This window comes from Mus musculus, chromosome 12, assembly GCF_000001635.26.
Source record: "Mus musculus strain C57BL/6J chromosome 12, GRCm38.p6 C57BL/6J".
In the NCBI taxonomy this organism is placed as follows: domain Eukaryota; kingdom Metazoa; phylum Chordata; class Mammalia; order Rodentia; family Muridae; genus Mus; species Mus musculus.
In genome coordinates this window covers 54,462,060-54,481,977 of record NC_000078.6, presented here as the reverse complement: position 1 = coordinate 54,481,977, position 19,918 = coordinate 54,462,060, and the positions used below count along the sequence as shown (strand labels likewise).

General features: G+C 43.3%; 1 long non-coding RNA gene across 1 annotated transcript; it reads left to right on the top strand.

Annotated features, from left to right (window-relative positions):
- Positions 1-2,506: 2,506 nt before the first annotated feature.
- On the top strand, positions 2,507-18,787 carry Gm36213. Its single transcript, XR_381606.3, has 5 exons — positions 2,507-2,585; positions 15,678-15,897; positions 16,224-16,287; positions 17,889-18,042; positions 18,420-18,787. It is a non-coding gene; the product is annotated as a predicted gene, 36213 (long non-coding RNA).
- The last annotated feature ends 1,131 nt before the right edge of the window (positions 18,788-19,918 follow it).

Below are 19,918 nucleotides of genomic sequence, written 5' to 3'. Positions count from 1 at the left end.
CCCTACTGGTTTTTGGCTCAAAGGTTCATTTGTTCTTGACCTCAGATTGTTCATTACTCTCATAGCAGCCTGTGCCTTGTTGACACTTGTGAGAATTTATAGCTATAACCATTTTTATATGTGTAATTATTTGATTAATGTCTGTTTATTCTGGCCTGACTGTAAGTTTTATGAGGACAAGGATGGTGCCTGTTTTAGCTCATTTGTATCCATAGGGTTTAACATGATTCTTGGCATGTGGTTACTGTTATTTACCATACTGAATGGAAGCAGAGTATTAGAAACTGGGAGACTTTAGCAGTCAGTCCTGCAATTTCTTTACCCTGGTGTTAATCGAGGAGGAACAGGCAGCATGCATGCCGTGTGGGCTCTGAATAAGAGAGAGTGTGTGTGTATCTGCCCACAAGCTTGGCCCATGTGTAAGTCTCTATAGATGTGTAAGTGTACATGAGCACACACACATGTACACGTACATGCACACACACACATGTGTACACACATACACTCACACACATATATATGTACATACCCCCTTCCTCCCTTTGTCTATTGTAGGCAGCTGAACCAGGAAGGTGAAGAATATTTTTCATGGCGTTATTTTTATGATAATCCATTTCGATGGTTAATTTGGTTTAGGACACTGATTTATCACCAGTTTATAGATCTCCCACTCTCTCTCTTTTTATTGTCCTATTTGAATTATAAGGATGGCATGTGTGAAATGGGACTTCTTGGCCGATTGTTCTGCTTCTCACGCAACCAGTGTAGTTCAGACAATAAAAAGATCTATAAAATTAATATATACACAGAGTGAGAGAGGAGAGAGACAGGGACAGAGACAGAGAAAATGGGCGATGCTTTGGAATGGGGTACCACATTTATATCTCTCTGGTGAAGTTCAGAATTAAAATTCACATGCGGAGGAGGTATAAATGAGGTATGAAGGTGTTGTTCTCTCATGGGGAAAGAAGTCTAGTACTTCTACCCTGTCTAGGGGACATGGAAGCTCATTTGATTTGAGTGATTTTAAGAACTCACAACAGCCAGGCTTACTTTAGAATTGCGTGTTCCAAGTGTACGACTTCCAAGAAAACAAATGCCGTGTGTCTCTCAGTTTCCTTACTATGCTGTCTGCCAGGGACATCCCCGCAGCGTTGTCAACTGACATAGAAAATGGATATTTGCTTGTGAGTTTTCTCCAGCGGCGGTGCATCCTCGACACATAGTAGGTATCTGATAGATTGTTGTAGGGTAAAAGCACAACTGGACAAACACCCAGAAAGGATGCTACCAGCCCATCGTCACTTGTCCTTCACGAAGGCTTCTTAGGTCCCTTTCCCATCATGCCCCAGGACATAGTTAGCCTCCCTTTGGATTTATTCTTTCTTTCTTTTTTTTTTTTTTTTTTTTTTTAAAGATTTATTTATTATTATATCTAAGTACACTATAGCTGTCTCTTCAGACACACCAGAAGAGGGCATCAGATCTTATTAAAGATGGTTGTGAGCCACCATGTGGTTGCTGAGATTTGAACTCATGACCTTTGGAAGAGCAGTCAGTGCTCTTACCTGCTGAGCCATCTCTCCAGCCCCTATTCTTTCTTTCTTGACATGTCCAAAAAAAAAAAAAAAAAAAAAAAGACAAAAACCAAAACTAAACAAAACAAAAACCCAAAAAGACAAGGTAGGGAAGACTGCAGTAGAATATTTGATTCTAATAAAGTGCCCTGGGGGTGGAGGACAACCAACCACCTTCCTACCTTCTGAGGAAGTACTTTGAATGGCCAGGTGGCAGCACCCAGATGTGATTTCCCTGGGGGCTTCTGGCCTGAGTATTTATTGCTATGCTTGAGATGATGGTTATTATTGTTACAAATATTATCATGCCGAGGAAGCCAGCCTGCAAGCACAGACAGCTGCATTGTTTACAAACATAATTAATGAGGTGATTTTTAATATCAACAGCCCAGCACCAGCCTTTTTAAAGACTGTTTATGGCCTGGGCCACAGAGCCATTTGTAACTTCTACAGCACTTCTATGACAGGGCTGCCTCCAGGAGTCATTTCCTTTGGCTGGGACCTGGTTTATTTTATGAACAACAAAAATAAACCTCTACTTGTTGCTGATGAGGGATGGTTTATGTCTAGCAAGCCCAGACCTACCAAAAGATAAACACAGGGATTCTTTTCTAAGAAGTAAAGGTGTATTTCTTAGCAGCTAACTTCTGTATTTATACAGAGATCACGCAACTGAGAGGGCTATCCTGGGGGACCAGGGAGGATCGGTGCTTTCTCTTTCTAAACATGGGCATGTTTTTGTGTGACATAATGCTTTATGAATGCCTGTGATATATCAATTCTTGAAAAGTGGCTTACACTTTGAAGAGGCAGGTTGGTTTTGCTTTGTGGGTTTGGAGACAAGGTCTCACTGGGATGCTCAGGATGGCCTGGAACTCATCCTGTAGCCTGGGCTGGATTCTCTTGCCTTAGCTGCCCAGAGTGCTGGGACTCCAGGCAGGCAGGTTTTATCATCACGCTCGGCTTCATATAGGCTATCGACGCCTGCGCTGTAACAGTGGAGACCAGGTATTGGTTGAAGTGATTGTTCTGTATCTCTTTTCTCCTTGCACCCCCGACTTTGAACTTTGAGGTTCTGTCAGGGTTTGGTAGCAGGTGTACTCCTAGTTCAAAAGCAAGGCCATTCCTCTGAGGTGGTCCCACCTGAGTGCTCTCCCAGCAAGCAGTGGGGAGCTAAGGTCACTTCTAGGAGTTCATGTGTGGTGAGGAACTGAGTGTGGCTTATTTCAAACACTTCAGAGATGAGATAATTTAATACTTTGCTTAAATGTCTTGTCTTTTCTATAAAAATTCTAAAATAATTATTGTTTTATTCCCTTTGGACGGTGGAATTGCCTGGTTATGCTTGCTTAGTAAAAGGCAGTGAATTAGAGATATAAGGATGAAAAGCAATGCTAATGGCATCAGAGAACCTGGGTCTGTCATTTTGCATGTGTTTTACAATCTCTAGGCAGATGCCTCTGAAATTTTGATTTTTGATGTGGACTCTGTATATCTTTATGACTTAATACATCCTCAACACTGGAGTCTGACAAGACCTTAGTGGATGTCCCAGTGTCACAATTTGGATAACGGATCATGACTGAGTAAGAGTGTTCATTGGTTACAGCACTACGTTTACTCACCATTCAGGTTGTGAGTATTGACCACCCATGGGTTTATTCCTCTCCGAGAGTTTAGGGACAAATGATAGTAGTCTGCATCTGCACCCGCACTGATAGTCTTCTAGAGAGATATTTGTTTGATTTTTATTTTGCTGATTATATTGAGAGCAAAAAAAGGGATGGTTACAGAGGGAGCTAAATTGATTTACATAGAAAGGGACACAAAGCTACAAGTGGGTTAGGAAAGAATAAATCTGGGAAGGATAAGGAGAGGTCAAAGACGAGGAGCTGAATTTGGAGAAACAGGGAGGATTCTGGGAAAGTGGTTGTCACAACTGCAACTTAGGGAACAAAGAGATCTGATGAAACTTTATTTATTAAAAACAAAAAACAAAAAAACAAAACCCTGAGATACAACTTAGGTAAATTTCACAGAGAGGAAGTGTACAGCGGAGTGTATTTTATATATGACGACATCATGCAACTACTAACCACATCAATACCTCATAGCCTAAAGGTGATCATTGTTCTGATCCCATAGAGCTGGTTGATGATTTTTACACTTTCGAGAGTCATATAGGACATCTTTGTTTCAATTTCTTTCATGGGTCTGTAGTATTTGTTTGTGTTTAGCAGCCCCAGTGATCTAGTTTTGGTTCCTGTACAGTGATCCATTAAATAGATCACCACAATTTGTTCATGGACATATCTATTGCCCACGTTGGTGGCCATTTGGGCCATTTCTAATTTTAAGTATCTCTGCTATGAGTGTTATGGGACATACAATTTCTGCTTGGTATAAACAATGGCTGGTTCACAGGGTGTAAGTGTATGGCTTAGACTTAGTTGGTACTGTTATCCACAACAGTTTTCCACAGTGGTTATATCATCTGGCACCCGCCACACTGGAGCGATGTAAAGTGCTCCAGTTGGGTTGTTTCTGTGAGTCTTTCTGAGCATTATCTGATGTAATCCCTCCCCTCGTTATCAGGGCATCAGGAAAAGTTGCTTTTGGAATCAGATTGGAATCAGATTTGCTTAAGATTCCTCATAATCTCTGCAGAAGGGAGTGATCTTTTGTTTTCCTAGGTTTGAATTCTGGTTTTTCCTTTTTTTTTTTCTCATCCTCAGCAAGTTGGGTTTTTAATTTTTTTCCCCCTGTTTTCTTTTTGCCTCTGTGTATAGTAGTTACTTTCCTGTTTCTGTGCTAAAATGCCATTGCCAAGACAACAGAGAAAAGGAAAGATTTATCTAGGCTCACTGTTTCAGAGCGATAGAGTCCTCTAATGTGGCAGTAAGCATCAAGCCTGGTGGCCAGAACAGGGAGCTGAGAGCTTACATCTTCAATGCAGTCATGAAGCAGAGGGAGCGAATAGGAAGAAGGGAAGAACTATCATTACTCAAAGCCCACCCCCAGCAAGTTTCCACCTCTCAAAGGTTTCACAACCTTCTCCAAGCAGCGCTACCAACAGGGGGGGGGGCAGTGTTCAGCTATCAGAGCCCATGGGAGAACTTTTCACGTAAAGCACCGTGTGGGTCTTCTGTTTTCCATCGCAGAATGGGCAACACAAAAGCATTGTGTAGGATTTTTATGAAGTTAAAGTCCATAGTATCAGGCATAAAAATAGTACTGAAAAAAGAAAGAAAGAAAGAAAGGAAATCAGCTTTTGTCTATGGCTGAACCTACCCAATCTCTTCTGTTCTTGGAAGCTGAGCAAGGCCCGTTAGTACGTGGATGGGAGGGAAAACAGTTCTCATTACTACTGATCGAAGAGTAAACAAAAATAAGTCTGAGGAAAGAGTTAAGCATAGGAGCGCAGACTCCAGAAAAGCAGGGCTGCTTCTCATGTCCGCTTGGAGAGTCGCCTTGTACAAACCACCCTTTAAAACCTTGGAGTTTGGAAAGGATGGGCAAAAAATCTCTCACACACAAGAGCTTGCTACTCACTTTCCCATACCTGATGGGCAACTGCGATGTCTCACACATCACATCCTAAATCTTAGCGTTTATAAAGATGTAGCAGTCACCGGGGCTGTTCTTGCTCTGTAAGGGCATCAGCCACCATTACCAAATGATTTTAGAAAGAAGACCTACACTTACTAGAAGCCTCTCTGGAGAAGACTGGCGATCTGTAAAGTAAGAGAAGGCTGAAGGGGAACTTTAAAAAGAAAAGGGGAGAAAAGGAGAAGGAGGAGGAGGAGGAGGAGGAGGAGGAGGAGGAGGAGGAGAAGAAGAAGAAGAAGAAGAAGAAGAAGAAAGTAGGAGGAGGAGGAGGAGGAGGAGGAGGAGGAGGAGGAGGAGGAGGAGAAGGAGAAGGAGAAGGAGAAGGAGAAGGAGAAGGAGAAGGAGAAGAAGAAGCCCGCTTAATTTTATGGCTGATGCAACATGTGTGTCCTGCCAGAATAAATCAGATCATCTGATTTTCAAATTGCTGGATGTATTGTTTCAGAAATAGAGGATGTAAATAATTTCAGTGCAGTCTCCTGGATCTGAACCTCTCTCATCCAGGACTGTTATCAGCATTAGCATAATTTATGGTGCTATCTAATAATGAAATCACTGAACACTGATTGTATGGCTCCGTAGAGCTGTAATTATTGCTCATTAGGAATGGATTTCATATTGTTTGCTCCTGGCACATAACTCGTTATTGAAAGGGAAAAGTTGTCAGTAGAAGTGAGTAACAGGGTAGGCACTTTTTTTGCTGTTGTTCCTGAACATTCTCTCTGACGAGTCTGTCTGAGATTTTTGTCTGCCATAATAATAAGGCACAACTGGCACGCTGTCTGTTGTTTGTTATTGCATTTCCCATTTCAGAAAGCTTGAGCTTCATGTCCCAGTTAGTTCTTCTCCTCACTGTGACCAAATACTTGACAAAAGCAACTCAAAGGAGGAAGAATTCATTTTGGTTCACAGTTCGAATGGGTATCATCCCCTTCTGACTGGGGAGACAGAGTAGCGTTCCTGAGGGCCAGAGCATGTGGCTAGGTCTCCTCACATCCTGGTGTCAGGGAGTGAACCACAGGTAAGACTAGGTGATAGACTCAAAGCCCCCAACTCCATCTCATGACCTACTTCCTCTAGTTGGGTTTCACAAAGATTCTGCAACTCTCTGAAAGATGGCTACCACCTGGGCTCCAAGTGTTCAAAGCTGTAGGAACTATTGCCATCCTAACTACAACAGCACCATACTTCTTTAGCTCATAAGGACATGCTCAGAAAATATGTCTCAAAGCAGTGAGTGAATTCTGGAAAGCTATACTTTGTCCACCTCATACCAAATGTTAACAAAGGAAGTGGTAACTTTGAGGATCCATGTGTGCAGGTTTTCAGAGGCAGCAACGGTGGGTTTCCAGAGACATCGATCCAAACCAGTCTCAGCCTATTTATCTTGAAACATCTTAAAGTGCATTTGCTAAAATTACAGTATTGCTTGACTTTTTCACTGTGAAAGACACAAACAACATTCATCGATATTGAGTAGAATGGGGTGCCTTAGTTAGGGTTTTACTGCTGTGAACAGACACCATGACCAAGGCAACTCTTATAAGGACAACATTTAATTGGGGCTGGCTTACAGGTTCAGAGGTTCAGTCCATTATCATCAAGGCGGAAGCATGGCAGTGTCCAGGCAGGCATGGTGCAGGAGGAGCTGAGAGTTCTACATCTTCACCTGAAGGCAAACAGGAGCAGACTGCCTTCCAGACAGCTAAGAGGAAGGTTTGTTTGTTTGTTTGTTTGTTTATTTAATGTATTGACTATTTTATTGCTCTCTTCCTCAAACACACCTGAGGAGGGCATCAGATCCCATTACAGATGGTTGTGAGCCATCATGTGATTGCTGGGAATTGAACTCAAGACCTCTGGAAGAACAGTCAGTGCTCTTAACCACTGAGCCATCTTTCCAGCCCAGGAGGAAGGTCTTAAAGTCCAGATCCCCAGTGACATACTTCTTCCAACAAGGCCACACCTACTCCAACAAGGCCATACCTCCAAATGGTGCCATTCCCTGGGCCAAGCATATTCAAACTACCCCCATGGATAAATCACTAGGTAGAATTATTCAACAAAGAGAGGTCTCCTTGAGCTAGTGAAGGGTAAACGTCCAAAGCCAAGTTAGAGTCCCTAAAGTGATCAGGCTCTAAACCAAAGGTGCTGTTCATGATAAACTCAAGTCTCCTTTAAGAAGACTCCTACAAGTTACAAACCAGTGGTGACCTCTGTTTTGCAATGCCACTGTTACTGCTTCCTCCCTTGCTGAGAATCATGAGAAGGATAATTCCTTCCCACTGTGGAGAGAAATCACTAATGAAGCCTCTTTTCCTTTTTAAAGTTAAGACCCAGCTGATGTTCCATCTAGAAGCAACTTGCTAGCTGGAAACAAGCATGATTGAGCAGTGTGTTTTCAATATTGACAGGAATACCAGGACTTAAAAGGACACACAGAGTTCTCTAACAGAAGAGGGTTGACCAGAGTAGCTTTAAAAGGTGTCTTCCTGGGGTGGTTTGGATATGTTTGGCACTATTAGGAGATGTGGCCTTGTTGGAGTAAGTGTGGCCCTGTTGGAGGAAGTGTCATGGGGGTGTGGGCTTTGAGACCCTCTTCTTAGCTGCCTGGAAGGCAGTCTGTTCCTGTTGACTCTCAGATCCTTCTATGCCTGCCTGGCTGGGCACTGCCATGCTCATGCCTTGATGATAATGGACTGAACCTCTGAACCTGTAAGCCAGCCCCAATTAAATGTTGTCCTTTTAAGAGTTGCCTTGGTCATGGTGTCTGTTCACAGCAGTAAATCCCTAACTAAGACAATCCAACATCAGACTGGATGTTGTAGTCTGATTTTTTTTTCCTACACGTTTTAGTTTCCTTGAACCTTTTGCCCCAAGAAGTCAATGGAATGTTTCTTTAGTGAACCATTTCTCACGTCTTGATAACTGGCTCTCCTTTTAAAAAGATTCTCTGATGGTGGCCCCTGAAAGTCAGGCAAAAATGTCAGGTGTGCAGAAATAAAATAAAACAAAACAAAGCAAAAACCCACCTCATTCTTTCCCTGGAAATTTCAAACTTTAGTAAAACTGTAGAAATGTTTAAATTGCCTTCCAATTTCTGAGAGAAATTGGTTTCCTTTAACGCTTAACGAGATAAACTGCGATTCGATTCAAGTCATTTTTCTGCTTTTCCTTGTTGACAATCTGAGCTCTTTTTTTTCCCAGTTCTCTCTTGCTTTCTGATTGACTTCAAGATTGCATCTAATCTTTTTATTTTATCTTGCACGAATGCAGCCTGCAATGTGTTGTGACAAGGAGCTAGACCTCCTATTAGCATATATTTATACCTTGCCTCAACACAAAGTGGTGCTTGGGGGTTATTAAACCAGGCTGATGCTCTGAAGCCACATAAAAAAAAATCATATTCCACCCCCCCACAAGAATCCTCTGTCACACCTACCTATCCTCGTGCAGATCTAATTGTTTAGGGAGAGGGACAAATGAGGGGTCATCAAGAGCACAGCTGTGGACGGAGGAATGGGAGGAGAATCATCAGATCCTTGCAGGCATGGGGACATGGGAGACGGTCGCTGTCCTTGGAGGCACCTTGGAAGAGTTTAAAGGCCATTCTGTGAAGAGGTGGTGACCCGATCAGGTGACTGTGCCCAGGAAGGAACCAGAATATGAAGAGGAACTTAGGGTTTGTGGTACTCACAGTCCCAGGTGACAGTCGATGACACAGACACTGGTGAGGCTTTCTAAACAGCTTCCTTCTGAGTGGCTTCAGGAGAGTGAACAGTGACAGCCCTTTTGGCTATGTTTGTTTTTCCATAAATAGAAATCAGCAGTGCACACCTAGAATGGCAGGTGACACATGCCTGCTCTTTGTTTAACATTTGGGTTTTCTCTCAGTGATATCCCCATGGCCTCGGCCTCGGGGCTTACAAATCACCAAGCTTTGTCTCCTATCCCACTGCGATGCTCTGATACTGATATTCGTCGGTTATACATGGGTTTGACCTAATTTCCACTTAAGCTGACCATCCTAGAGCACTTCTATTTTGATCTTGTTTTTTCTAAAATTGCTGGAGACTGCCCTTACTTCTACTGAGAGAAATTTCAAACATTTGTAAAATGTAAAAGAGACAGGGAATGGGGGGGGGGCATACTAGGGAGTTGGCCCCGAAGAGGAAGTGGTTTTCTTGTCTGGACTCTCAAGTGGTTCAGTTCTTGTCTCCTTAGAATGATGACTTCCAGTCACTGTGCCTCGAAATTACTGAGTTTTGAGAACATTTTCGTTTTGTTCTCTGCACAGCCTTGTGTGCATCTGTCTTCTTCAGTTGCTTGTGAGGGCCAGAGCCTTGTTCACCTGTACTTTGAGCTGTCTATAGAGGGGTCACAACTCTCTACTCCTAAATGCTTCTGAGACAGAAAGCCATGTCGGGCTCAGTTGCATGCCTGCAATTTGTTAGGGTGGGCTAGGTCTCTTTTCCTTTGTCTTTCTGTTTCTCCAGGTATATGGATAGCAAGCTGACTCTTTCTGAAGTTCTTCTACGGGTCTAGGGAAGTTGTCAACCCACACTTTCTGCTAGTTCAGATGAATGAGTAGTTCATATGTTCTACTAGTAGTTGTACCATTAGTTCAGATGAACTACTGTCATATCTGACCTTTCCCCAGCAGATGCTATAAGTGACACCAACATCTGGCACAGTCACCGATATCTGGCATGGGCTGTCTGATATGGCCCTTTTTGGGGCCAGGCCTACCTTTCCTCTCTATGATGATATTAAGGACAAAGCCATGTAGAACATAGCCAGAGAGGAGCATAGAAAGTGCCCAGGGCTTAGCTCCCTAGGACTGAGTACTTAAGAAAGAGGAACCCAGGCCACGCAGAAGTTATTCCTTTGAAAGTACCTCCACTGGATCCCAGGAGCCACAGTGGGTACTGAGCTAAAGTTGGCTTTGACCGGAAAATGCACATTTAGCAGAGGCACATTTTCAGTCCAGAGAGAAATGATTAAGAGGACAGCTGAGTGCGTCAGAGTTCTTTTGTGGAGATGACAAACTTGAAATGTGTATGAATGGAAGAAACAAGACCGGATTCATAGGTCAGGTGCGAGCCTTGGACTGAGATGTTTGGGATGTCAAGAGGAGTCAGAGCATGGGATGAGGAGAAATTTAGCTTCTTGTTCTGGGTTGGTTATAGAAATTCACAGTTATTCGGCGTTGTTGGGAAAACTGGGTGTAAGTCAGAAAATAAGTTAGGGCAGCCGTCCAAATAGTAGCTACAGATTTACAGAATTTAATCCAGCAGCGAGAAGCGTGAACTATTCAAACAAAACCAAATAGGAAGAAAGGATGGCAAGAAAAGGAACACTTAACAAAAATGAGCAAAAAAGGCACTGAGGTGTCAGTGTGACCTGCTGGCAGGTCACACAGGTGAATCAATACTACCCGTGAAAGAGATGCTTCTTGTGAGCTAGATATGCGACATTCGTGAGATTCATCTGTCATGTGCACGATACAGAGAGACCTAAAAGGAAGAAACGGAAAGGAATACCAAGTATATACGAGTCAAAGTGATTGTGAGCAGTACTTTCAATATTGGCCCATACAGAATTTATAATGAAAAACCTCATAAGGAATATTATATGTTGACTATAATATCAGAACCATCAGTATGTATGTTGCTGTTAGTAAGACCTCAAAAATAAAAACAATAACTAACAGATCTTGGAAAGTAGGCACGTGGACTATTATGTGTCCTTTTCTCTGGGTGTGGGGAGCAGATACAGAAACTATCTTATGAGAGGTCATGGGAGAAGACCTATGTTCCCAGGTTCTTGGCCTTTTATTCAAGAATGAGGTAAAAGACCACACAGACTGCAGAGCAGCAAGGGGACTTTATTCAAGGCAAATCCAGTGCAAGAGAACAGTCCTCCCGAGTGAAGAGAACAGTCCTCCCGAGTGAAGAGAACAGTCCTCCCGAGTGAAGAGAACAGTCCTCCCAAGTGAGGGCAGCCAAGGCTCCAGGTTACCTCTCCAGGCTGCTCTCTGTGTAGTTCAAAAGGAGGGGATGATTGCTGATTTGAGTATGTCTCTATTCTAAATCACAGATTAGGATTATATAATCATTTCCCAGCTGTGTATGTCACTTCCCAGGGTGCATCTGATTTTAATAATATGCACAACCAGTCATATACAAGCATTCTATGGTAAATAGGGGATTTCCCCTAAAGGTTTACTTCAAGAACATAGTTTGGCTTGCTGCTCATGCACCACAAAGCAGTTCAGGCCAGACCCACCTTTCTATGCTTAGACCTCTGTAGTGCCCCTAATTGACAAGGAAAACAATAGCCAAGGGTCAGGGGGATAGCACATCCCATAAAGAGCTTGGAACAGGGTTTCTTTCCAAAGACTCTTTAAGAGACTCCATGTTAAAGAATGGACTTGTGGGTAATGTGTGTTCTGTAGAGAGTGAATGTAGTCATTTGTGTTTGCTTCCAGTTTAGTGCAGTCCTGTTGAATGTGGGTTATTTATTGATTCAAGAGATTTTTTTTTATCTGAAAATGTGGCATGGTTGCAGTTGTTGGCATGAGAGCCGGATGGGCTGGGTTTCCTGGGAAACTTACTCTGGGGCAGGGACTATAACTCATGAGCTTCAGTAGACAGTGCTCTTGTGGTCAGCTCTAAGTAGCAAGGGAGAGAGGAAAGCATATTGAATTGTTAGAAGCTTGTTGTGGTCGAGTCTCTGTGAAGCAGATTTGTTATAAGAAGTCTTGAGCTGGGATAACTATGGGCTAGAGGAGAGAGCTGTGATCTCATACCCTATGACCTTATGGCTTGCATAGGTTTGGTACTGAGAAGGCTGTGCCATGTGGGTGTGGTATACATAGGGAGAACACAGGTGATAGGTCCCTTACTCCTGAGGTAGACTATGGATACCATCTCAACCCATACCGATTGGTACAGTGCCACACAATTTTGATTCTACAATAATTTTCTTGTTTAAGCAGCTGTCTTAGTTAGGGTTATATTGTGCAAAGAGACACCATGACCAAGGCAAATCTTATAAGGGACAACATTTAATTGGGGCTGGCTTCCAGGTTAAGAGGTCCAATTCATTATCATCATGGCAGGAAGCATGGCAGCATCCAGGCAGACACAGTGCTGGAGAAGGAGCCAAGAGTTTTTCTACATCTTGATCCAAAGGCAGACAAGAGAAGATTGGCATCTTCAGGCAGCTAGGAGAAAGTTCTCTTCAACAATGGGTAGAGGCTGAGCATAGAAGGAGACCTCCAAAGCCCACCCGCACAGTGACACACCTCCTTCAACAAGGCCACACCTCCTAACAGTACCACTCCCTATGGGCCAAGCATATTCAAAACCACCACAGCAACTAAAAGAGTGGCATGAGAAACAGGCCAGTAAGCACCTTTAATGCCAACTGCTGGGTGGATGGCAGAAATCATTGGCTTCTTATCCCTCCTGGGTTGCCCTTTCAAAGCTTTTCTCTATTCCTTGTATAGATCTAAGATGTGTACCAGCCTGTGGTGACAGGCCCCAGTAGTTATGAGTCCCACTGTCTCATGGTTTCCATTACTGTGAACAGACAACATGACCAAGGCAACTCTTATAAAGGACAACATTTAATTGGGACTGGCTTACAGGTTCAGAGGTTTAGTTCATCATTGTCACAGCAGGAAGCATGGCAGCATCCAGGCCAACATAGGGCTGGAGGAGACTAAAGTTCTACATCTTGATCCACAGGCAGCCAGGAGAAGATTGTCTTTCAGGCAGCTAGGAGGAGGGTCTCTCAGCCCACCCCCACAGTGAAACAGTCCTTCTAACGAGACCACACCTACTCCAACAAAGCCACACCTCTTAATAGTTGTACTCCCTGGACCAAGCATATTCAAAGCACCACACTCACCTAGCTTCTTGAAAGACTAGGGACTAAACACATGGGCTTTATGATGAGACCATTCAAATGCCAGCTTTACTTCTTGCTTGTTATGCAGCCTTGGGCAAGGAATTTGCTTCTCTGGGTCTTACTTTTCTTGTCTATAAAATGGGTGGATAATAGAATCTGCTAGGGCTGTGGGTGAGAATCGAATGGATTAATGTGCAATAACTTAAAACACAGTGAACATTCCCCTGGGTTTCAGGACCAGCATGTCTTCAGCCAGGGACCTATCAGAGCCTCACTGAAGTAGATTTACAGAGGCAGCACATAGCCCTTTCCCCTGTGCATTTATATTCTACTATAGATGGTTTCCTATTTAATACTCTTTACACACACAGTTGTCTTTCCTCTTAAAGGATTTTTTTTTTCTGCTGGGGCTATTTCAAAGTCTTCTAGGTTAAATATGTGATCTTTTGTCAAGTGTAGATTCCTATCCCTTCTGCCTGCCTCACCTTGATTATCTTAAGAGATACGAATTGAATTTAAATAAAAAAGCAGGACTAGAGATGAGGGTGTTTACGTTGGACCGAGTTTGTAGCTGTCACACACTGTTCACTCCCTCCACCAGGTCACTTATCCTTTAATATGGCCAAGGATTGAAGGTGGAGAGCGGGCTGGGAGGCTACACAGGGTGAGATCATAGCAGACTGAGGAACAGAAGCAAATGAAAGACGTTAGTCCACAAACATGGCAGTCACTGATCATGATATCATCTGGCCCGAAATCTAAAGTCAAAGGGATGTGTAAAATATATTTCACTTTACATAGACAACCTCATAATTATATTAACAGTTGTCTTGGCTAGGGTTTTACTGCTGTGAGGAGACACTATGATCACAGAAACTCTTATGGAGAAAACCATGTTATAGTTCAGAGGTTTAGTCCATTGTGGTCATGCCAGGAAGCATGGAGACATGCAGGCAGACGTGGTGAGAGTTCTACATCCAGATGGGCAGGCAGCAGGAAGGGAGAGCAACCCTGGACCTGGACATACTTCCTCCAAGAAGGCCACACCCATGCCAAGAAGACCACATCTACTTCAACAAGGCCATACCTACTCCAAGGAGGCCACACCTACTTCAACAAGGCCACACCTACTTCAACAAGGCCATACCTTCCAATAGTGCCACTCCTAACATCTACGGGGTGGGTGGGGGGCATTTTCATTCAAATATCAACAGTCATGTGTATTATTTAGAAGTACAATTATTTATTTAGCCCATAGACTTTTTTCCCCTAATAATACATATTAACTAATTATGTCACCAGGGAAGTAGATACCACATTAGTCCTTGGGTGGGGTGACCTAAGGTTGGTGATACCTTCTTTAGGTCATTTGTCCAAACAATAGAGCATAAGTGAACGTTTAATAATGTAGAGAAGTAGGGATATGCAGCCGGAGGGCCATGGTGGGCCATAAGAAGAAAACAAAGACCTGTAGTCCTTGAGTCTGCAGAAGAGGTTTTATTAAAGTAGCTTGGAAACAATTCTGCCCAAGATGATGTTAGGGTTGGGCATAAAACTGAGTCCCCCTTTCAGATCCACCAAGGAGGAAGTGTTTACTGTAGTATGTTACTGTTGCTTTTACCTTTGCGTCAGTTAAAGGCTGTGCATTGTGTGGCCCCAAACTCAAGATGGACCCATGAGACTGCTAGCTACTTTTACTATTGAGTTTACCCTTCATCTTTTGTTGACTTTGGGTCAGGAAAGAATACCTTTGTACTTTTCAGTTTGTCCTTTGCTTTGTGGATAGTTTAAGGTCCTCAAGGTGTTCTTCTGGTCTATTTTTAAGAAATCAGTGACAAGAAGTTTGGGGGACTACTTGTAATGTTAGTGACTGAAAGCATTAAGCTGCCTCTTTGAGAATTGGCCTCCTCTACCAGTTCCTAAGCCCCTGCCTTCCCTAACAATTATGAAGCAAATACTTTGTGCCAAGAGCCATCCTTAGCTCTGGGAATATAGCTGTGCAGGAACCAAAACAGATGTAAAAGCTCTGCTGGTGTTTGTAGTCCAGTGGGAGGAGATGATATGCCATCAGACCAAAATAAAGCCACATGAGACCAATATAAAATATATAATCATAAATCAATAAGAAGAGAGAGGGACAGACAAAGTTGAGTGAGAGGATAGAGAGAGATGCCTGGCTATGGCCGGGTGCTGTCTGTCACAGGTTGTTCTGGGAGATCTCATAGATCCTAACACACAGTAGGAGCTTTTTCATTCATTGTGATAGGTGAGATTCAATGAACACTTCTTGGCCTTTCCTCAAGAACAAATTTTTCCCCTTATATACCTCAGTCATTTCCATGGAGAGCTGCTACATTCTGCATGCCATGTGGAGTATATTGATGATCACTATCGCCTTCCAAAGCTCTTAGTTTCTGTTTTATTCTTTGTCCCACTGCCCATGTGAGATGGTACAAGGTAAGGAAATGGTACCGGAAAAGATTCGCCCTTCTAACTTGTATGGTAATTCAGTGCCTAAGAGTTTTTGTATTTGTTTGAAAAGTTCATGTCTTTCTTCCTTAATCCCTTTCAAAGGCTAAGATTCAGAGCAAGAAGGAGCCAACTGGGGCTTTGGAACCAGCAGTTTCAGAGACTTCTCGTCCTGTTTGCTCCTGGTGTAGTCTGTTGGATGGGGCTGACTCATTCCTCAAGCTTACTTCCCTCCTGTGGCCACTTTACCACCTGAAAATCCCCATGATTTTCTATCACAGGCTCCATAAAGGAGACAGAGGGCCTGCTCAGTTGGATTTTTATGGTAAATTCCCTTTGTATTGTATGTTTACGTGTCATTATGCCTTGAATTCTTACTATGTTGTTCTCCACCATCCCAGTACATTCCATCTGAGGCTGGATATTTTTTTCTGCTGTGATGCTCATGTGACCATGGCAGGAGAAAAATGATCATTGGGGTATAGGTGGCTCACACATCTCAGCCCAGTCTTACCTGTGAAGCAGGCAGCATGCCTCGTATTATACTGTGCCTTGTTTCCAGATTGCTATATCTAGGCTAAAGTCATTTTTCAGTGGATGAGATGGTTATGCTGTTATTGTTTGTTTGTTTGTTTGTTTGTTTGTTTGCAGAGACAGACCATTGAGGCTAGAGAGAGGAAAGAACATTCCTACATGTCAGCTTCATCACCACCAGGTGGGTCTCTCTCCAGAGATGATTTGGGGGCGAGAGTAGAAACAGGATTAAGAATAGTGAGAGGTGAGCTTGCTGATGGAGGACAAGAGAGGCACATTTATTGATTTTTATTCCATGCCCACTGTCTTAGTTTGGGTTTTACTGCCGTGAACAGACCCCATGACCAATGCAACTCTTATGAAGGGCAACATTTAATTGGGGCTGGCTTACAGGTTCAGAGATTCAGTCCATTATCATCAAAGTGGGAGCATGGCAGCATCCAGGTAGGCATGGTGCAGGCAGAACTGAGAGTTCTACACCTTCATCTAGCATAATACTGATTTCCAGGCATCTAGGAGGAGGGTCTTAAAGCCCACACCCACAGTGACACAGCTATTCCAACAAGGCCACACCTACTCCAACAGGGTCACACCTACTCCAATAGTGCCACTCCCTGGTTTATAAAGGGAGGGAATCAGTGTAAAATCACCTTTAGGATGCAGGGGTGCAAAGAGAACCAAAATACTGAGAGTAGGGAAAAGAAAACAAGAAACAAAGGAAGAAGCAGAAAAGATTGCGAAACTGCCCTCCCTGCAGTCTCCAAATGAGGAGGACTATTCCAGAAAAGGAAAGGTCCTGCGAGCAAGTGGTGGAAGTGCAGAGCTGTAGAAAGGTGGTGGACTAAAGGGAGGAGTGGGTGTCATGGGGGAAGTGGACGAAGATACACAGGAGCTTACGAAGATGGACGGAATGGTGGGAGAGGAAGAAGCAGTCCAGAGTGTGGTAGAGGCAGCAATACAGGCAGCAGTGATGATGCAGGTGGAGACGCTTGTGGCCAGCACAATAGAATTATGGAGGAGGCGATGGATAAGGTGGGGAAGGTGGCAGAGGTGATGGAGGACTCGTGGAAATACAACGTTGCCGTGGCAGTGTTGGTAGAAAGATGACTGAAATAGTAGCTATGGAGGTAGACCTGGTGAGGTGGAGGGGAAAGAGGAGGAAGGGAGGACATGGCTAAGGGAGTGGAGAAGACTGAGGAGATGGTAGAGGGAGTAGAGATGATGACAGAAGGGCAACATTGAGAGAGGTGGATGGTGTCCTGGAGGTGACAGACAAGTTTGGGCATAAGGGCTCAGGAGGCATCTGTCCTGATGGCCATGGTGAAGCTGTAATTAAACACCAGCCTGACCTCTATAATCTCTTAAAGTTTCCTCCTGCCAAGGGCTTTCAGATAGTTTGTCCACCATTTCTATACACTTGACCTTTGAATCTGAAACTGTTGTTATTTTCCTTGGGAATAGTTCTCCAGCCTCTGTCTTCCCTCCCCCACCCCGTTTTATTCTCCTGTGTTCAGTTTCTTACATTATGCTGGGCTTTAGAATGAAGTTTAAAGGAATCATGACTATAAAACATTAAGAAAGCCAAACCAAATCCCACTCCCCCTGCTCCAAAAGCCCACAGTGAAATTAGTGACCTTTGGTTCCTTAGTGATGACTTATTCAGAAATAGAGACAGCGAACTTTAATGTCAGAGCTGGCACCGCTGCACTTTCCAGTCCACAGTTCTCTTAGTCTAAGAAATGGGTGGGACACAGAACTTGGACAATGTTTCTCTATCCTCAGGAGAAGGGCGAGCAGCTCTGGAGCTGGGGTGGGAACGGGCCATGCAGCTCCTGTGTAGACAGAGGCCAACTAGCTCTGTGAAGACTTGACACTCAGGAAAAAGATGACTCACGCACTGGCTTCCTTAGGACTTGGAACCTGCTAAGGCAGGAAGGTAAACAGACTCTTTTATTACCTTGGACTAAGATGTGCACTTAGATACACTTCTCTGGAAACCGGTTTAAAAAAAAAAATCTAAAACAAACAAAACCCTCCCAAAACATAATACACATGTATTCGTAACTAAATTAACATTTCAGATCTCAACTGAGAGCAAACAGATAACCCGAGGCTTGTCAAACAAATGACTTGTTAGAAATACATAAAATGTATTCAAAATTTGATTTTTAAAATAAGAGATATTAAAACAATAATGAGGAAGCATGCATGTCTGTGACAGAGGCTTTGAGAATACCTGCCTGTAACGAATGCTGCAAATACCTTCCTAGAGATCTCAAAGAGTTTCCTGGTTTATCCCCTGCCCCCGGACAGTGAAAGAATGGAGGAGAGGAGTGGTCGGTGAATCCATGGAGCCTCTGTCATGGACAAAAAGAGACAACCAAGGAGGCTGGAGAGTGGCTGGATGCTGTTAACAGAGAATCCCCAGAGCAGAGACGTGGATTGCAACCAGATAAAACATTAGAACTTGACCTCTAAGCGATGCATTTAAATTCATTTCTGGCTTATTCTTTCCAAACAGCTTTTGGGTTTGATAATCGTGATTTATCTGCAGCCTGTATTTATAACTGTGCGCACTGTCATTGTCTCTGAGATTGTCTCAGTTAATATTGTTAAGGGGTGGAAGTGTGATCTCCTGGGTGGCTGGATTCACTCTGCTGGCCCATTTTGATAAGAATGTACCTGTCTGCAGGACCAATGGGGTTTTATTGGCATTTTGCATTCTTGTATGCAAATAATATAGAACCTCTTTACTGGTCGCTTTTCAGAGACAATTCTGTTTAATTTGCAAAAACCATTTATATATTCTAACTATAAATACAGCCTTCCTTCCCTGCCTTACAAAAACTGCTCCCAGGAAATAAAGCCTTTGTGGCCCACTGTGAAAGCTTCTAGCTCAGACCACCAAATCTCCGGAGTTAGCCTGACTCCCACCTGAGATCTGGGGATTTGCTTTTAAGAAGAGGGAGGGAAGGTTTGGCTCCGTCTGGAAACTAGATGATATAGTAAATAGACTTGTCTGTTTTTCAAAGATAATTGAGGGTGAGTAGGTAGCACAATCCTACACAGATTACAAAAGTGATTTTACATCTCTCTATTAGCTCACGTAATTTTAAGCCCCGAAGCAATGTCTGGTAGACCAGTTCAACGTGCTGGGGCAATTGTTTAATGAATCTGAGAGAAATAGTGGTTGGAATTAGATCATAGGTTTAACTTTTTATTCATGTGATTATATATATATATCATGTGAGTATATACATATTTATATGTGCACAAATATATACATATATATACTCACATGAATAAAAATATATATATTCATATATATGAATATCTAGTTAGTCAGATAGATAGGTAGATAGATAGATGATAGATAGATAGATAGACAGATGATAGAACTAGACAGGACTCTGAGGATTTTCCAGGCAAAACTTTTTGCTGTGTAGTTGAGGAAATGGAGGCCTGCATAGCATGGCCCTGTCATGCTTACCCTGGGCTGTGGGGTTATATGCCCACTGCTACCTTCACAGTGGCTGTGGTCCTAGAACGCATGCCACATGCAACACATGATTCCTCACAGTTAATCCTACTGTGTGACGGTGACAGAGCACCTTGCTCTGGTTGGTTCTGGCCACACCTTTGCTCAGTGTGCAGCTTTACCCTGTAGAATCCAGGACTCCCACTTGGCTGTGAGTGGTCCCATCAAGGGGACTTTGAGAGCTGTTTCCCACCTTTCCATCCAAACTTTTTCTTTCCCTGGGATTTTTGTCCAGTGAGGGCTTCTTTCTTCATCTAGGGATTTTGTTTTGTTG